Source organism: Narcine bancroftii, chromosome 4 (genome assembly GCF_036971445.1).
Source record: "Narcine bancroftii isolate sNarBan1 chromosome 4, sNarBan1.hap1, whole genome shotgun sequence".
Taxonomy (NCBI): domain Eukaryota; kingdom Metazoa; phylum Chordata; class Chondrichthyes; order Torpediniformes; family Narcinidae; genus Narcine; species Narcine bancroftii.
The window spans coordinates 274,725,751-274,746,597 of NC_091472.1; the positions used below are offsets into that span (position 1 = coordinate 274,725,751).

The window sequence follows — 20,847 nt, forward strand, 5'->3', positions numbered from 1 at the left end:
GTAGAAGCATTGACCTGCTTTCTTCACGATGACATTAGCGTGTTGGGCCCAGGAAAGGTCCTCTGCCATAGTGACTCACAGGAATTTAAAATTGCTCGCCCTCTCCACCACTGATCCCTCAATGAGCACTGAATTGTACTCTTCTGGTTTTCCCTACCTAAAGTCCACAGTTGTCTCCTTGGTGACATTGGGTGAAAGAGTTTGTTAGTACAAGATACAAGAGACTTAAAATGCTGGAACCCAGAGTGAAAAAACATGAACAATCAGTTGGAGGAACTCAGCAGGTGGAGTGGCATCAGTTAGAGAAAAATAATCTTCATTTGTTGGAACCTTTCAGTCAGCTGACGTGAATAAAAACTCTTCTTCCATCACCTCTGGCTCTGCACCCACTTCTTTGGCAAGGAGATCTCACCCCCCCCCTCCCACCCTCCACCACTACCACCCCATCCAGTTGACTCCTTTTTGCATCTTCAGCACTCTCCTTCTTGGGTCTTCATCCTCGCTTGACCTTTTTAATTTCAGATTTAAAAAAAAATCTACCATGTTTGAGTAAGAGTGAGGAATTGAGAGAAATAGTAATGAGCAAAATTCTACAGATTCTGGAATTGCCCCCACAGAGAGAAAGAGAGAAAACTGAGAAATACTGTTATATTTACCTCAGTAGGAGGGACATTCTGGAATCTATAATGAAGTATGTAACAACGGAAGGCCATTAAATGAATAATAGACTTGGGCAGAGTATCATGAATTAACTGATCTATTGAGGCAACTGAAGCTCTTTGAGGATATGTCTGATAGAATAGACAAGGGGGGGGAAACCAGGGATGTTGTGCATTTAGCTTTTTCAGATGGCTGATGAAAAGATTACACACGAGGTTGATGACTTATTTTAGAATATACTGAGGTGGGATTATAAACTGTCATGGATTACGAACTTTTATCAAACAGTAAGAGATTGTTCTCAGATTGATCGTCTGTAAGAGTAGGGGAATGTTGCTTGGGGTCAGCTACCACAGATCTGTCTGTTTGAACTCAGTGGTGGAAAATTGGTTTGAAAAATTTGATGCATGAATAAAAAACACCCTGAAGGAAAACATTTAGATGGCTGCGAGACAGCCTGGGATTGTGAAGGGCAAATTGTGCTTTAGCAAGTTAGTAGAATTTTTTGACAATGCAGTGGATTGGGTTGATGCAGAGAGTACAATCAGCGTGATGCTCCTGGACTTCCAAACGTTTGTCACAAGGTGCAGCATGTGAGTGAATTGAAACACATTGTTTGAAAACAATATTGATTGCATGGATAATGGAGGGCTGTGGTAAATGGTTGTTTTTCATACTGGAAGATGATGAATAGTAGCATTCCCCATGTCTTAATGAGAAGGTCATTGCTTTGTTTTTCCACATTAGTTACGGATTTTAGGCCACAATTTCTACATTTATGGATCTACATATTCAATTGGATATGTTTCCTTTCAAATTGGAGGAACAACACCTGATATTACATCTCAGCATTCTCCAACCAAATAGCATCAATACCAGCCTCCAATTTTTGTTAACCCCCTCACCTGATTCTTCCTTCCCCTATCCCTCTGTCTTCTTTCCCCCAGCTTCTAACCCACTTCCCTTCCTTCTCTGATCAGTGAGCTGCATGTCTTTACCTCTTCCCCTCTCCCCATCATTTATCATCTGCTCTCCAAATTGCAGCCACATATTAGCTCATGCTTGCAAGCCTGTGCTCCTCTCCCTTCCATTCCTCTTACCCCACCTTTTTATTTAGATGCCTGCCTGATTTTTGGCACTTTTGAGAAAGGCTCAGGCCTGAAATGCTGAATACGTTTTATATCCTATGGATTCTGCTTAACTTGCTAAGTTTCTGCAGCACTTTATTTATTGCAACATGCAGTGGGAATGTAACCATTTTTCTAATGCACTTTTATCACTATTTATTACCTCCAGTTGGAAAATATTATTTTTGCTCATTTTTTCCTTACAATTTCCATGAAATTCTCACCTTTGCAGAGATATTTCACTTGATGTTTGTGAAATCTTTCATTTATGTACATTGTTTTCATATTGCTGATTCTATGGACATAGACTAGATTTTTGATATTCTTTGACAGTTTGTTGATTGCCTCAAAGCTAGCAATGATGTCAAGTTCACATGGAGTCAACAAATGGTAGTGTTAAAAACACGAAAGACATTTAACCCACACTGGTCATTAACCTGATGCACATATTTATAAATTTCTTCTCAGGGATCTCCTTATGTCAATGGAGAGGAGTCTTTATCTGCCTTATTTTACAGGACAGACGGCCTCATATTGGTACCATCTTTCAACACATTATGGACAAAAATTTATGGGAAATTCTATGCTTTTTTTGATCCAACCCTCTAAAGCAATCGAAAAAAGCAAAACAAGGCCTAAGATTTGATACCACATTTTTGATTTTGCTGCTGTGTTTGCTCTGATTCATACATTCAGAGTAATCTCTTCACATTGTGTAAATCAGAGGGTGCCGGAAGATTGGAGGGTAGTTCATGATTTCCTGTTGTTTACAAAAGGTTCCAAAAATAAGCCAGGTAATTTTTGGCTGCTGAGCTTGACATCATTAATAGGTATATTATTGGAAGAAGTTCTGAGAGATAGGATATTTAGGTATTTGGACAGCCATGGGCTGATTAAGGACAGTTAGCATGGCTTTGTGCATGGTAGGTCATGTGTAAGGAATCTTAGAAATTTTGAGGTTACCAAGAAGGCAAATGAAGGAAAGGCTGTGGGTGTTGTCTACATGGACTTTAATAAGGCCTTTGACATGGGAGGTTAGTACAGATGTTAAGACACTAGGTATCCATGCGAAGTTGTAAACTGGATTTGATATTGACTGTGCGGGAGAAAACAGAAAATGGTAATGGATGATTGCTTCTCAGACTGGAGGCCTGTCACTATTGGTGTGCCTCAGGGATCCGTGTTGGGAACATTTTTGTTTATTGTCTGTATTAATGATCTGAATGATAATGTGGTAAATTGGATCAGCAAGTTTGCTGCTGACACAAAGATAGGAGGTGTGTGGACAGTGAAGAAATTTTTCAAATCCTGCCGAGGGATCTGGACCAACTGGGAGAATGAGCCAAAAAAATGGCAGATGGAATTTAACGCAAACAAGTGTGAGGTATTGCATTTTGGAAGGGTAAATCAAGGTAGGACAGTAGATGGTAGGGCACTGAGGAGTGCGGAGGAACAAAGATATCTGGGAATACAGATACATTGTTCCCTGAAGGTGGCATTGCAGGTGGACAGGGTTGTAAAGAAAGCTTTTTGGCATCTTTGCCTTTTTTAAATCAAAGTATTGAGTTTTGGAGTTGGGATGTGATGTTGAAGTTGTTTAAACCAAATTTCAAATATCGTGTGTAGTTCTGGTTACTCAATTACAGGAAGGATATCAATAAGACTGAAAGAGAGCAGATAAGAATTATTAGGATGTTGCTAGGTCTTCAGGAGTTGAGTTACAGGGAAAAATTAAACTGGTTAGGACTTTATTCCTTGAGGGAAGAAGAATGAGGGGAGATTTGATTGAGGTTTACGAGATTATGAGAGGTATAGACAAAGTGGATGCGAGTAGACTTTTTTTCCACTTTAATTGGGGGAGATAAATACGAGAGACATCATTTTAAGCTAAAATGGTGCCTTGGGTAAACTTGTACCTCTCATTTTGTTTGTTTTAGATTGGTCACAGTGTTTGAGCTACCGAAAGAAAACAGAGACATATGCCGAGAGCACTTCAGTTTATACAAATTTTTATTACTAAATCTAAAGCTGATTTCAAACTATAATATGCAAGCCCTTCCCAATTATACATCAATGACTGGACTGGTCCCAATTGCCGAAGCAAGGCAATGACCGCACACTTGTAGTAGGTTGTCGGGGCACCGGTAGCAGCTTGTTTGGACTCTAGAAGTTCTTCTTCTTGCTGAGAGATGTTTCTACCCCTCAGAGAGTCTCAAACTTCAGCAGTGGGACCAGGCTTATATTACCCAAAAACTGTTTACACATAGCTTATCTCTTTGAATAAATGATTTACTTATCTTCAAGGTCTCCTGACAGTCTGCGACCAACAAAAGATAACTGGATCTCTAGGCCTCATGGTGGAAATTAGATTATATCTACTGATTCATATGCATCTCTGGCCCCATGGTGTAAAATTAGATTATGCCTTCTGATTCAACTGCATCCCTGGGCCCCATTGTCGAATTTAGATTATGTCTACTGATTCATATGCATCTCTGGGCCTCATGGTGGAAATTAGATTATGTTTCTGATTCAACTGCATCCCTGGGCCCCATGGTGGAATTTAGATTATGTCTACTGATTCATATAAGCTGGTCTAAATCCTCCATTACAAATGGGAAAGGCTTAGAAGAGCATTAGGGGAAGTTCTTCACTCAGAGAGTGTTGGGATTGTGGAATGAGCTGCCATCTGATGTGGTGAATGAATAAATTAGATAGATACATGGATGGCAGCGACCTGTAACTCAACTCCTGAAGACCTAGCAACATCCTAATAATTCTTATCTGCTCTCTTTCAGTCTTATTGATATCCTTCCTGTAATTGAGTAACCAGAACTACACACGATATTTGAAATTTGGTTTAAACAACTTCAACATCACATCCCAACTCCAAAACTCAATACTTTGATTTAAAAAAGGCAAAGATGCCAAAAAGCTTTCTTTACAACCCTGTCCACCTGCAATGCCACCTTCAGGGAACAATGTATCTGTATTCCCAGATATCTTTGTTCCTCCACACTCCTCAGATCTGGATGGTTATCGAATAGGAGCAAGTCAATAGGACTAGCAAAATAATGGCCGACACAAGAATAGAAAGGTTCAATGGCCTTTTTCCTGTGCGTTTTATGGTTCTATGGTTCAATTGAAATTTCCATCAACATATGGAAGCATAGAAAATAGGACCACAAGAAGGCTATTCAGGGTGGTGTGCCACGTGATGACGTAGGGCTAGACTTGAATTCTCTACTCTCTCCAAAAAAGTTGTAAAAAGGAGATAAAAAGCCTGAACTGACTGCAATAAAATAGAAGACAAAGTTATCATAAGGCTTTCGGAACAATAAACTATTCCTCCTAAGAAAGATAAATTGACTGTGTTACTTTTCAAGAACTTGAACAAGAAAAAGAAGCTGATAAAGAAGAAAGGCCTACCTTGAAGGATCCTGGAGCTCTCCAGGATCAAGTGCCCGTGGTGACAGACCTGGAGCTGGGGTGACCTTGGACATAGCCATCTTCCACAGGTGAAGAAGTGAGACTGCGCATGTGTAAGGAGTCACGCTTGCACAGAGAACAAAAAAAATGGAGGCAATTTTTAAAAAAAAGATCAAGGAGCCTCCAGCTCCAGTGATCAAGAGGAGGAGATGGAAGAAGTAGAAATGTTTATGGAACACAGAGTTTTGGCCAAAAAATCAGGAAAAAATAAAGGGGTCTTGTATATCTACAACTGAAATGAGGAAGTATATGGATTCTTTCCAGCAAACTTTGTTACAGTTAACAAAGGAAGTTAAAAAATGTAATGAGGGTATAATTGAAAATAAGGGTTCTACAAAGAAGGTGGAGAGAATTATGTCTCAGATGGAACAAAAATTTGAAGTAATAGATGCAAAAATTAAAGGTAATAAATTTGAAATTCAGCATATTAAAGACCAAATGAAGAAGGTTCAAGCTGAGGCAGCTGCAACAAAAGATCAATTAACAAAAAATTGATATGATAGAAAATTTTAGTGGAAGAAATAATATAAAACTTGTTGGACTCAAGGAAGGCAACAAAGGGCAAGATATGAAGAGATTTGCACAATGTTGGATTCTGCAAACATTGGGGGTAACTGAATTTCAAAGAGATATTGAGACTGAAAGAGCTCATCAAGCATTTCGACCAAAGCCACAGCGAGATCAGAAGCCACATTCAATTCCGGTCAAGGTGCTTCATGATGAAGTGAGGGAGAAGATCTTGGAGCTGGCTGCGAAGCAAGTGAAGGAGAGACAATCGCCATTGAATTATAATGATGATAAGATTTTCTTTTACCCTAATATAAGTTTTGTTGAAAGAAAGAAAAGAATTTAATGCTGTTAGAAATGTGCTATGGAAAAAAGGTTACACTTTTGTATTAAGGTACCCAGCAGAGTTAAAAGGTTTTGTTCCTGAGGGTAAAAATGGACTTTTTATGGAACCCAATGGAGCGAAAGCGTTTCCAGATTCTTTGGTTGAGAAAATGAGATGAGAACTGGGAGATATTTGAAGAGAGAGAGTAAGTGGAAAGATTGCAGTTGGGGATGAAAAATGAAATTATATAAGTTTTAGGAGGAGATAGAATATTAGAGAGGACAGTTTTTACCTGATACATCTGTGTAAAAAAATGAATTGGTCATTGTAAGTTTGAGTAGATTTGAAGTATAAGAGAGTATAATTTCAGGGGAGTTAGGTGAGAGTATGAGCTTGGCCAATGCAAAATCGAGTGGGCGGGTATGGTTTTTGATCACAACTCCTATAGATCAGGTGTATAAAGATGCACTGATAATAACGTACACCTTTGGGCGGGTGTAGGGTTTCTGTTCTTTTATTTTCTTTTTCTTTCTTTTTTCTCTTTAATACACCACAAAGCTATTCAGTTCTTTGAATCTACTCCACCATTGAATACAATCATGACTGATCATACAACTTCAGTACCCTGATCCTGTTTTCTCTCCATACTCCATAATCCCTTAGCTAGCATGCGAGGCCACGTACAGCTTACTTTGAATATATATAAAACTGATCTCAACAAATTTTTGCAGTAGAGAGTTTGATAAGTTCATGTCTGTGACTCCTTGTTTTGGACTTCCCCAACATTGGAAATAATATTCCGACATATAACCCATCAGAATTTGATGACTCAATGAGATCGCTCTCATTCTTGTAAATTCCAAAGATTACAACTCGAGTCTATCCAGTCTTTCTTCATCTGTCACTCCTTCCCGGACTTGCACTGTCAGAATCATTCATTAGTTCATACTTGGCCAAAAGTATGGATTTTCCAGGAGAGGTTCTTCTTTGCTAAGTAGAGACTGCCATAGCCCGATCCCTGAGCTTGAACCTCTGCCCTCAACATGTCCTCTTTTACTTGCAGTCTCTGACAACAAAATAATGCTGCTTCTAATGTTCCAGATCATCAGTTAGATCTGTATAGCTCTCTTTATTGACCAGAGGCTCCATCCCATGCATGCATGTGATAGTTGTAAGAAAAAGTCAGACAAAAACATTGTCTGGGCCATGGCTGGCACAGTGGCATGATTAGTAGAGCCACTGCCTCAAAAAAACAGAGACCCAGATCCAGTCTTGAACTTGGGTGTGGAATTTTATATACTTTACCTGTGACCGCGTCATTTTCTAAAAGTGCTTTGGTTTCTTCCCACATGCTGATATGCAGGCAATTGACAAATGTTAGTTGACACAAGTGTAGTGATAGGATCAGAAGGAAGTGAGAATAAATAAGTTCAGATTTTGTAAGAAAAAATAGAGGGCTATGGATGTGTGGTCGGGAAGGGTTAGATTATTGTAGGAGTAAGTTCTTAGGTTACCACAATATTATGGGCTAAAGGGCCTGTTCAACATTGCATGTTTTATGAGATAAGTGTACATAGATGGTTGATGGTCAGCGAGAACTTGAAGAGCTGAAGGGTCTTCTTCTATGCTTTATTTCAGTTTGACTTTTTAGCTCTAATTTAGTCTTTTGTTCTGGAGATATGAAAGGATGCCATAAGTGTCTTCTTGTTTTTTTTTAGGGTAAAGGATATTATCCATGGATTGGTGCAATCCTTTCAATGCATTTCTTTGAAGAATTTAACCTGGTGGATGCAAAAAAGTTAGATTTCAAGGGGATGTTTGAAAAGATACAGCATTTGAGAGAACAACACCTCATTGTGTAGAAGGTAACATATTCCGGTAGTACATCTTGATGACTGAACTGTTAACATCATGTATTGGAGAGATGTATGGTCTTTTCTGCTTGACAAGATGTAATGTATTGTGTGTTGAAGGGACAGATGGTGCAAACTTCTGATAGGATTTTTTATTACACAGCCACTTCATTCCAGGTTATTTGTAGCTTTTTTTAATGCACTACACCTGGAGTGCAAAAAGTACTGGCATGAAATGGGGGGTGGGGATAATTCCAGTCTTGACTTATTTTCCAGCACCAAATGTAATAACAGTGTCGGAACCGTCTGTGTAAAAGGGGCAATCTGGCTTCCAGCACCATGATGGGAAAGGATGTGTTTATACACCATATTTTTTTAGTGCATTTATCAATAAGCATTTAAAACTTTGACAAAACATGCAATAGGACAACATGACAAGTCTTTTTAATAGTAATACCGCTGTCCTGCTCTCTCCCAGTGACCTGCTGCCTGCTCTCTGTTGGTGTGGGCTGCTAATGGAGAGAGGTGAAGGCAATCACAAATGTGGCTGGGTCCAGCATCAACCTGGCAAGGTATCATTCCCAGTCCATCATTGATTTGACACTAGGTATGCCAGATTGAGCTGAAATTATACAGAAAACATAAAAGGCAGAGTCAATCTGGCTGACAGTGAGTAGATCAGTGGGGAATACCTGATCAGCAGGCCCTTGGTACTGGATCTGGAACTCTACAGAAGAGGATGTGAAAGCTCAGTTACTGAATGTATTCGAGGCAGTCTCTGACAGACCTTCAGATATTAAGGGAGAGGAGATTAGTTTTAGGGAGTACTCTCTTGGCTTGGCTTCGTGGATGAAGATTTATGGAGGGGTAATGTCCACGTCAGCTGCAGGCTCATTTGTGGCTGACAAGTCCGATGCAGGACAGGCAGACACGGTAGCAACGATTGCAAGGGGAAATTGGTTGGTTGCGGTTGGGGTTGGGAGTGGCATTGTGATAAAAGACTAGCCTCCAGACTGATCCCACCACCCTGCTCTCAGCTGTCGAAAGGTGGCTCAGGTCACCTTGTGAAATGAGTAAACTGGTCTGTGGGTTTGTCCTCAGTATGAACAGTCTGAAGCCCCCAACACTATCTTTCATTATCTGTCACCTGCCCCCAATGATAGATAGCAGTGATTAGTAAGGGATTACCTAAAGTGGTATGTGAGTAGAAACAACATTTTGAAAACCACTTTTTTTAAACATAGCGAATTAACTCATTATGTGCACTGTTTCATAACTCCAAAGAAAATGGGCCAATGACAATTTTTCTCAAGCAAATTATTTCAGTAACAATTGGGTCAAGAGCAGTGATACTCAACCTTTTTTTCCAACTCACCAAACACCGACGTAATCCGTTACTAATTACAGAACACCTATGGGATAGGGATCACATGGTGTAATGAAAAAAAATGTATGAAGACCACTGCTATAGATCTAGACTTGCAGTAGATATTCCCATACTTTTTCTATAAATTGTGTGCATATATTGCAATACTCTTTCATAAATTGTCCGCATATATTTTATCAAATTATGCATGTTTTTTCCCACACTTTTATAAATTGCACGCATGTGTGTTTTATTCTCACTATAATTTTCCTACTCTCTTCTATGAATTGTGTGTTAATAAATGTAAAGTTTGATTTCACAACTTGACAATAAACAGTGCAGGCTGCTGGAAGAGTGCCCTGACAGCTCGCCACGAGCTATTTTTGGGGAAAGAAAGTAGGTCTAACATGACGTCAAATACTGTATGTTATACATGACACTAGATACCAATACATTGAACCTCTTTCTGGGGGAAACTTCTCTTTCTGAGAGGAAACTTCCAGGCAAACCTCAAAGCAAAGCTCGAGGATGCAATCCGCCTCACGAACTCGTTCCCTGAAACCCTCTGGGATCAGCTGAAGACTGCCATACTGCAATCCACTGAAGAGGTACTGGGCTTGTCCTCCAGGAAAAACAAGGACTGGTTCGACGAAAACAACCAGGAAATCCAGGAGCTGCTGGCAAAGAAGCGAGCTGCCCACCAGGCTCACCTTGCAAAGCCGTCCTGGCCAGAGAAGAAACGAGCCTTCCGTCGCGCATGCAGCCATCTTCAGCGCAAACTCCGGGAGATCCAAAATGAGTGGTGGACTAGCCTCGCCAAACGAACACAGCGTAGCGTGGACATTGGCGACTTCAGGGGTTTATACGAGGCTCTAAAGGCTGTGTATGGCCCCTCACCCCAAGTCCAAAGCCCGCTGTGCAGCTCAGATGGCAAAGTCCTCCTCAGCGACAAGATCTCCATCCTCAACCGATGGTCAGAACACTTCCAATCTCTTTTCAGTTGCAACCGCTCAGTCCAAGAATCCGCTCTGCTCCTGCTCCCTCATCTGCCCTTAAGGCTAGAGCTGGATGAGGTCCTCACCCGGGAAGAGACATATAAGGCAATTGAACAACTAAAAAGTGGCAAAGCAGCAGGTATGGATGGAATCCCCCCCCCCCCCCAGAGGTCTGGAAGGCTGGCGGCAAAACTCTGCATGCCAAACTGCATGAGTTTTTCAAGCTCTGCTGGGACCAAGGAAAGCAGCCTCAGGACCTTCGTGATGTCATTATTATCACCCTGCACAAAAACAAAGGCGAGAAATCAGACTGCTCAAACTACAGGGGAATCACGCTGCTCTCCATTGCAGGCAAAATCTTCGCTAGGATTCTCCTAAATCGAATAATACCAAATGTCGCTGAAAATGATCTCCCAGAATCACAGTGCGGCTTTTGCGCAGAGGAACTACTGACATGGTCTTTGCCTTCAGACAGATCCAAGAAAAGTACAGAGAACAAAACAAAGGACTCTACATCACCTTTGTTGACCTCACCAAAGCTTTCGACACCGTGAGCAGGAAAGGGCTTTGGCAAATACTAGAGCGCCTCGGATGCCCCCCAAAGTTCCTCAACATGGTTATCCAACTGCACGAAAACCAACAAGGTCGGGTCAGATACAGCAATCTGCTCTCTGAACCCTTCTCCATTAATAATGGCATGAAGCAAAGCTGCGTTCTCGCACCAACCCTCTTTTCAATCTTCTTCAGAATGATGCTGAAACAAGCCATGAAAGACCTCAACAATGAAGACGCTGTTTACATCCGGTACCGCACGGATGGCAGTCTCTTCAATCTGAGGCGCCTACAAGCTCACACCAAGACACAAGAGCAACTCGTCCATGAAGTACTCTTTGCAGACGATGCCGCTTTAGTTGCCCATTCTGAGCGCTTGACGTCCTGTTTTGCGGAAACTGCCAAAATGTTTGGCCTGGAAGTCAACCTGAAGAAAACTGAGGTCCTCCATCAGCCAGCTCCCCACCATGACTACCAGCCCCCCCACATCTCCATCGGGCACACAAAACTCAAAACGGTCAACCAGTTTACCTATCTCGGCTGCACCATTTCATCAGATGCAAGGATCGACAACGAGATAGACTCGCCAAGGCAAATAGCGCCTTTGGAAGACTACACAAAAGAGTCTGGAAAAACAACCAACTGAAAAACCTCACAAAGATTAGCATATACAGAGCCACTGTCATACCCATGCTACTGTTTTGCTCCGAATCATGGGTCATCTACCGGCATCACCTACGGCTCCTAGAACGCTTCCACCAGCGTTGTCTCCGCTCCATCCTCAACATCCATTGGAGCGATTTCATCACCAACATCAAAGTACTTGAGATGGCAGAGGCCGACAGCATCGAATCCACGCTGTTGAAGATCAAACTGCGCTGGGTAGGTCACGTCTCCAGAATGGAGAACCATCGCCTTCCCAAGAACGTGTTCTATGGTGAGCTCTTAACTGGCCACCGAGACAGAAGTGCACCAAAGAAGAGGTACAAGGACTGCCTAGAGAAATCTCTTGGTGCCTGCCACATTGACCACCGCCAGTGGGCTGATATCGCCTCAAACCGTGCATCTTGGCGCCTCACAGTTCGGTGGGCAGCAATCTCCTTTGAAGAAGACCGCAGAGCCCACCTCACTGACAAAAGACAGGAAAAACCCAAAACCCAACCCCAACCAACCAATTTTCCCTTGCAACCATGTCTGTCTGTCCCGCATCGGACTTGTCAGCCACAAACGAGCCTGCAGCTGACGTGGACATTACCCCTCCATAAATCTTCTTTCGCGAAGCCAAGCCAAAGAAAAGATACCAATGCTGTTTTGTTACATGCCCCATCTCTTTTGCTCCCAGAATGTTGGCTTGCTGTGTAAGCAAGACACACTGACCCGGCATTATTCCAGCTTTGATTGGATCAGTGTAAATATCAAAAGCTGGCTTAATGCCAAGTATTCCTTATGGCACACATGTCAAACTCTGGCCCACGGGCCAAATTTGGCCTGCGATATAATTATATTTGGCCCGCAAGATCATTTCAAAAATGTATTAGAGGTGGCCCGCTGGCCGCCGCGCCAGTATAGCGCATGCACAGTAATACAACAAATCCTAGAATGCATTGGTGTCAGCCTGCTAATTGCCCCCACCTCCTCTGTTTACGTTGCAGGGTCTCACCGTGGACTCTGGTTTTGGGGCCTGGCCGGTGTCAGGGGAAGCCAAGGCCGCTTCCCAGTGCCCGGAACCGGAGGCCTCGGGCCTGACCTTGCCAGGAACATTGCCTACTCCCCCTCCCTGCCGCAGGCCGATCCGCGACTCACGGTGACGGGGCCGCTGATCCGCCAAGATGCCGCCCTGCAGCGAGAGCTGATGCCCCCGCACTGTCGTTGTCCAACCCGATCGCCCGCAAACCCCGCCCTCCCGCACACAGGCCTGAGTAAGTATTATGAACTTTAATCTCAGGATAAAACGATCTTCCAATAGTTTCATGTCACAGTGATAAATATATTCCTGGTTAAAAATGGTCCTGCACCTGGATACAAGCTCATTAGGCATAAAACTTGAAAAGTGTGTAAATCAAAGGAAATCTGTACCAATGGATAAAGGGCATGGCAAATAACCCTGCTAGAGTTCATGCCCACAATCAGTCACCCATTTGATTGTTTCAGGAATTATGTTATTCTCCCACATTCTCAATAGCCCTCAGATTTTACTATTCGAAAGCACACTGGCAACATTTGACAAATCCTCTATAGAGAAATATTATTTATTGAATATGTTATTTCTCATTTGTTAATGCTTCTGGAAAGAGTTTATCCAAAACTATTATTAAACATTTATTTTAATAAGAAAAAGTTTAACATTACATATGTTGAAAGAAGAGAAAACATGCAGATGTTGTTGAAAATTTTCAATAAATATTTAGTTCGGCCTCGACTTAGTCCAAGTTTTTAATTTTGGCCCTCCATGAATTTGAGTTTGACACTCCTGCCTTACGGCAATTTTTCAGGATTTCTGTGAAGAAAAATTACATATGTGATGTCTGTGTTCCATCAAATTTAGCTTGTTACTCACTCCAATCTTGGTGCTCTTATACATAATTCACCAAAGAGTTGTGTTCTGGTATAAAAAAAAGTGATTAGTAAGTGATTAGTGCCTCTCATGACTTCACATATGAGAAATGCATCTAGCTGCTGCTCCTTTCAAATATGTTTGGGAATTGGAGCTGGAACCGGATGTTGGATGAATTCAGGAGGCAGAGAGGGTGATATATAGGAGTTACAGGAAGGCAGTTTACTTAGAAGATGGAAGAAGGCAGGGAAATGGAAATGGAAATGGCAGTCAGTGCAGGATACTGCTGTGCTTGTTCCCCTCAATAATAAGTCTATGGTTTTGGATATTGTTGTTGAGGGGGGAGGTGGGGAGGGAGGAGACGACCTATCAATCAAAAGCTGCAGCACCCAGTTCTTTGCACATAATCTGGCTGTGTCTCAGAAGGGAAGGGTAAAGTGGAGGATAGTGACAAGGGAGTTTGGGGAATAGACAGGAAATTAAATGAAAAAGATTGAGACTCTTGGATGGTTTGTTACCTCCCAGTTGGAATAATCTCATACTGTTTGAATGGCATTCTTGAGAGGCATAGTGAGCAGGCAGATGTCATGGTGCATATTTGTACTGATGATATAAATAGGAGAAGGAATGATGTCCCAAGGAGTGGATATAGGAAATAAGGAAGGAAGCTATAGATTGAGTCCTCCAGGGTAGTAATATTAGAATTTCTGTGTGTACTTTGAGCCATTGAGGTAAAAATAAAAAGGTGTGACATATGAATGCATGGGTGAAGAATTGGTACAGCAAGGGGTTCCAATTTGTGGACCAATTTGTCTACAAGTTTCTGAGATGTATAGATAAGATGAAGAGCTAGCACCTTTTTCCCAATGGAAAAATAGCAAACACCAGGGAACATGTCCACAGAGTGAAGGGAGGGAAGTTTAGGGAGATATCAGGAGTATTTTTTTTTTGTAGGTGTCTTGCCATGATGGGTGGTAAAGGTGGAAACATTAGGGGCATTTAAGGGACTCTTAGATACTCATGAAAAAAAATGAGGGTATTGAGGTAGGAAGGGTTTACTACTTTTTTTGGTAGGAATATATAGGTTGGCACAACATTGAGGGCTGAAGGGTCTGTACTGTGCTGTAGTGATCTATGTTCTCTGTTCCATCATTGGGATCTTTTCAGGGTAATATATGACCTGCAGAACAGGGATGAGATGCACCTGAATTTAAGAGGGACCAATGTTTGCAAGAGTTGTTGGAGATAGTTTAAACAAGTTAGGCAAGGGGATAAGAATCTGAGTGTTGGGTCAGATGATGGAGCAATTAGTGGAAAGGTAGATGCAATGTGTATTGAGTCTGTGAGGAAGGACAGGCAGTGGAAGACCATAAATACAGTCAGCAGGATGAGTTCAAATTTGTTTACTTTATTGGAATAAGGGTGATGAAAGTACATGAAATTACCATGTTGAGGCCATTACCGAGACTTAGTTGACTCAAGGATATGATTGGCTGATGTACATTCTGACATTTAGATATTTCCCAAGGGAAGTAAAAGTTGACTAATCACAGATAATATCACAGCTGCAGAAAGGGAGGACATTGTGAAAAGATCATGTACAGAAACAGAAATAGATCTATGTAAGATTATGAGAGGCATAGATAGGGTGGGTAGGCAGAATCTTTTTCCTGGAGTGACAATACCAAGTACCAGAGGATATTTGTTTAAGGTCAGAGGCAAGTTTTTTTTTAAACAGAGAGTGATGAGTGTCTTGAATGCATTGTCTGGGTAGTAGTGGAGGCTGCTAAATATAGGCATTCAAAAGACTCATGAATGTAAGAAAAATAGAGGCTTATGGTTGCGAGGTAGGGAAGGTTTATATCGTTGTGGATTAGGTTTATATGGGTCGACGCAACATCATAGCCCAAAGCACCTGCACTGCACTGTAATGTTCCATGTTCAAAAGCCAGGGATGTTTTTTTTAAATTGGCGGGGAAATGAATACAAAAGGAGGGACAATATATTTCAGTAAAATGGGATCATGTTGAGAATACATTTGAACCACAGTGCCCAGTGCTGGTCTCCTCATTTAAGGACAGATGCAAATGTATTGGAAAAGGTTTAAAGATGGTTTCTTTGAACTCTGCCTGGAATAATGTGTTTCATGTGGAAGGTTGGATTAGATATGCTTGAATTTGCTGAGGTTTAGAAGAAGGAAAGATAACTTAATTGAAACATAAAATCCGGTGGAGTCTTAACAGGATAGATGTAGATAAGAATTTTTCTCTTATGACAGGTCAAGAAATATGGGTCACTGCTTAAGTCACCCATTTGAGACAGTGATTAGGCAAACATTTTTCTCAGAATATTTGGTTGAAATGGTGGTGGAAATGTTCTTACGCAGCCGTAAATAGATTATTCTTAAGCAAGGGGATGGTATGTCACCAAGAGCAGTTGGATACATGGAGTCATAGAGTCTTATGCCACATCCACATGAGCCCAGCCTGTCTATATTGAATAATGTGGCCCCCTACCTTAGTCCCACTTCCCTACATCAGGTCCACAGTCTCCCATCCATATAAATATCCAAGTATTTTTAAAGGAAGCAAATGTATCTGCTTTGACAACTTTGTTTGGCAGCTTGGTCCATATGTCCACCGTTCTCCAAGTGAAGAAACCGATCCTTCCGTCCATTCTAAAACTCACCTCACCCTCACTTAAAAACTTTACTCTTGCATCTTAGAATATTTGACTCTGGAAAATATAGTCAGTATTCACCTTATCTTTGCCCCTCATGATTTTGTGAACCTCAACAAGTTCTCCTTTCATCCTCCTATGATCTGAGGAAAATAGGTCAAGATTTTTCAATTACTAAGTTTCCCTAATCCTGTCATTAACTTCGTAAATGTCTTCTGTACCCTTTCCAACTTTATAATTTCATTCCTGTAGCTAAGTGACCAAAACTACGCACAATATTCCAAGTGTGCTCTCATTTATGCTTCATATAATTTTAATATAATTTTAATAATTGAGGAATATAAAGGTGGATAAGTCTCCGTGACCAGACGGGATCTTCCCCAGGACATTGAGAGAAGTAAAGGAGGAAATAGCAGAGGCTCTGACGGTAATTTTCCAAATGTCATTAGAGATGGGGATAGTGCCGGAGGATTGGCGTATTGCGCATGTGGTTCCGTTATTTAAAAAGGGTTCAAGGAGGAAGCCTGGCAATTATCGGCCTGTAAGTTTGATGTCTGTGGTAGGTAAATTAATGGAGAAAGTTCTTAGAGATAGTACTTATAAATATCTGGATAGACAGGGTCTGATTAGGAGCACTCAACATGGATTTGTGAGCGGAAGGTCCTCTTTGACCAATCTGATTGAATTTTTTGAAGAGGTGACTGGGAATGTGGATGAGGGTAGCGCAGTGGATGTTGTCTATATGGACTTCAGTAAGGCCTTCGATAAGGTACCACATGGAAGGTTAGTTAGGAAGGTGCAGTCTTTAGGTATAAATTTTGAGATAGTCAAATGGATTGAACATTGGCTGAAAGGGAGAGGCCAGAGAGTGGTAGTGGAAAATTGTCTGTCAGGTTGGAGGCCGGTGACCAGTGGTGTGCCTCAGGGATCTGTATTGGGCCCATTGTTGTTCGTTATATACATTAATGATCTAGATGATGGGGTGGTAAATTGGATTAGTAAATATGCAGACGTTACTAAGGTAGGTGGAATAGTGGATAATGAAGAAGGTTTTCAAGGATTGAAGAGGGATTTGGGCTGCTTTGAAAAGTGAGCTGAAAAATGGCAGATGGAATTTAATGCTGATAAGTGTGAGGTGCTTCATTTTGGTAAGAAGAATCAGAATAGGACATACGTAGTAAATGGGAGAGCATTGATGAATACAGAAGAGCAGAAGGATTTAGGAGTAACGGTACATCGTTCCCTGAAGGTAGAAACTCATGTGAATAGGGTGGTGAAGAAGGCTTTTAGTATGCTGGCCTTTATCAATCATTGCTTGGAATATAGGAGTTGAGAAGTGATGTTGAGATTGTATAAGGCGTTGGTGCGGCCTAATTTAGAGTTCTGTGTGCAGTTCTGGTCGCCTAATCATAGGAAGGATATAAACAGAGTGGAGAGAGTGCAGAGAAGATTTATCAGAATGTTACCTGGGTTTAAGCATCTAGAGTACAGGGAGAGATTGGAGATTGAAACAAGAGGACATGAGTTAAGAGTTAAGGGGCAGAGGTTTAGAGGTAACATGAGGGGGAACTTCTTTACTCAGAGAGTGGTAGCGGTGTGGAATGAGCTTCCGGGAGAAATAGTGGCGGCAGAGTCAATTTTTTATTATTTAAGAAAAAGCTGGACAGGTATATGGATGAGAAGAAGGTGGAGGGTTATGGTCATTGTGCAGGTAGGTGGGACTAGAGAGGAGTGTTTGGTTCGGTGCGGACTAGAAGGGCCTAATGGCCTGTGACCGTGCTGTAATTGTTATGTTATGTTAATATGACATCCCAATATTTGTATTCAATGCCCTAACCCAATGAAGCCCAAATGTTCTCTTCAAAATTCTGTCTACCTGTGCTGCCATTTTTAAAGAGCTATGTACACACACCCTTAGATCCATCTGCTCCAGAGCACTCTTCAGGGTGCTGCAGTTAACAGAATAGTGAGGTTCGGATGCTGCGGAAGTCAGAAGCCAATCTACAGGACCAGAAGAGTGGTCACCATCTACCTCACCCACTGCTTTGTAAAGGCAGCCAAACACAGGAGTCTCCCTAGCATCCCGCTCTACCCCACCCCCCATCAATGCGATCTACCATGATTGGTCTGTAGAGAGCGTGAAAAATCATTGAACATCCTGCCACTCCACCGCAGCATCTTTCAGCTATTACCCTTGGGAAAGAGATACAGGAGTATCAGTGACAGCACCACCAGGCTGAGTAACAGCTTCTTCCCACAGGCAATGAGAATGTTGAACGACCAAAATAACTGCTCACACTAACCATCCAAGACTCTTATATTCATGAAACAATATTTATTTATTTATGCATATATATGAATACTTTTCCTCCCTCTGTATTCTTCATCTCTATGTGTGTTATGTCTGGTTGTATGTCTGCATGTTTTGCACCAAGGACTGGAAAATGTTGATTCGTCGGGTTGTACTTGTGAAATCAGATGACAATAAACTTGACTTGAGAATAGGTCGTGCCCCGGTTCATTTGATCCAAATGCAGCACTTCGGACTTCTCCAATTTGAATTGCATCTGCCACTCCTTTGTCCAGTTCCCTATCTGATCTAGATCCTGATACAAACTAAGGTAACCTTCTTCACTGTCCATGTAGCACATATTTTTGTGCTATCAGCATACTCACTTATCTTCCCACAAAAGTACTTGCTCAAATCATTTATGTATATTGCAAAAAAATAAGGGTCAATGTACTAAATGCTGAGCCACTCCACCATTCACAGTCATCTAGTCTGAAAAACAGACCTCTCAAACCAATTTCTGACTCCTCTCATTAAGCTTTTTTAAAATTATTCTAGCTATTTGGCCACAAATCCCATATGCCTAACCTTCCATACCAACCGACCATTGAGATCTTATCAAATGCTTCACTGAAATCCATATAATAACATAAACTGCCTTGTACTTATATACCCTCTTTGTTTCCTCCAAATATTTTTTTTATCAACTTTGTGAGACATGATTTCCCATGCATAGAATATGCAGGCCGGCGACAAGAGTGGATCTAAAACTTAGAACTTACCTTTCAGACAGCAGAATTAAAAGGCTGCTCCAGTGCCTCATTCATATCGAGAGGCACCTCGTAGTGCCCTCTGGAACGAATGGAGGCAGGACAACTGGTGCTGTAGCAGCACCAGTCATAAATACGTGACAGAGCAATGGCTGTCTTCCTTACCCATAATCTGTGGCTTCCAGAACAGTTCCAGCTTCATGGGGATTATGGCTAGACAAGATGGCCATTGCTCTGCTGCATTTGGAGCCCCAGAGAGCGGTCCTGAAGGCCAAAATGATGTAGTGTGGCTGTCTCAGCCTGCACTGGCTGCCCCCTGATGGCTCTTGCCAGCCCTGCTTGCTCCTGCTGCCCTGCCAGCCCCTGCTGCCCCACTGGCCCCTGCTGCCTCGATGGTCCCCGCTGCCCCAATAAATCTTACTGCCCTGCCATCCCCTGCTGCCCCATTGGCCACTGCTGAACCGACGGTCCCCACTGCCCCAATGGATCCCGCTGCCCCGATGAACCCCTTTGATGGCTCCCGCTGCACCACCATCCCCGCTACCCCAATGGATCCTGCTGCCCTGACAGTCCCCTTTGATGGCCCCCACTACCCCAGTGGTCTCCACTGGCCCACCGGTCCCCAATGGCTTCCACTGTCCCGACGGTCCCCATTGACCCAACAGTCCCCTTTGATGGCCCTCTCTGCCCCGCCAGCTCCCTCCAACCCCCAACTACACTGACCCTTGCTGGCCCACCAGCTCCCACTGGCTCTTGATGCCCTGACAGCCCCTGCTGATGGCTCCCGCTGCCCCGATGGCTCTTGCTGTCCCGATGGCTCCCGCCCATTGCCCCTGCCGTGGAGGGAGAGGGGTGACTGGGGAGATGGATCATAGGCTGATGGCATCATCAGTCCACCTTAACCAATCGTTTGCAGCGGCTGTAAATTCAGGACAGGTGGCAGAGCAGAGGGCTCCACCGGTTATGATTCCCTGAGAATGGTTGGAACTGGCACCTCAGAGCTGGCTATGGCACATTCAGGAAGGTACCTCTTTAGCCGTAATGGCGAAGATTCTCCGTCCTTACAGACGGGTGTTTTCCCTGTTTGAATGTGCCTTGTGCTGACTCTCTTTAATTTTCCCCTGACCATCCAAATATAGATTCTATCTCTGAAATCTCTCCAGCGGTTTCCCTGTCAGTGAATCCAACTACCAGTCCTGCAGTTATCCAAATCATCCTTACAACACTTTTTAAAAAATGATCAGCTACATATTTGCAAAGTTCTAGTCCTCCAAAACTTTTCCTGTCTGTTAAGGCCTCAACAATGACCTTCTTGCTTTCCCACCACATTCTGGATTATACTTTCCTCTTGGTACGATATAAGACTGCTAACACCTCTTCAGAACTAATGCAGACATGCCCTAGGCTATCTTTAGTTACTTCCCTCCCCTCTCACTCCTGCATATTCAGCTCCACAGTGAATAAATGCACAAAATATTAACCTCAGATCTTCCTCATTTCCTCTGGCTCTACAGAAAATACTTATCGTGATCCTTAAGGTGACACTGTTTCATTCAGGATTCTTTTGTTCTTAATATACATATAATCTTTTTATTCTCCATTAAATTGTCCAGCAAAGCAATCTCAAACCACTTTTAGCCCTCATTACTTCCTTCTTCACTATGCTCTGACATTTCTTTC

General features: G+C 42.3%; 1 long non-coding RNA gene across 2 annotated transcripts in view; it reads right to left on the reverse strand.

The window, feature by feature from the left end:
* LOC138761989 (uncharacterized) overlaps positions 1-20,847 on the reverse strand; it is a 55,502-nt gene that overhangs the window by 3,238 nt on the left and 31,417 nt on the right. Inside the window, exon 4 of one of the 2 annotated variants that reach the window (XR_011356690.1) lies at positions 13,256-13,371. The exons of the other annotated variant lie outside the window; for it this stretch is intronic. This is a non-coding gene — a long non-coding RNA (uncharacterized lncRNA). Of the gene's footprint in view, positions 1-13,255; positions 13,372-20,847 lie in introns of those variants that run through there. 2 annotated transcript variants of the gene reach the window in all.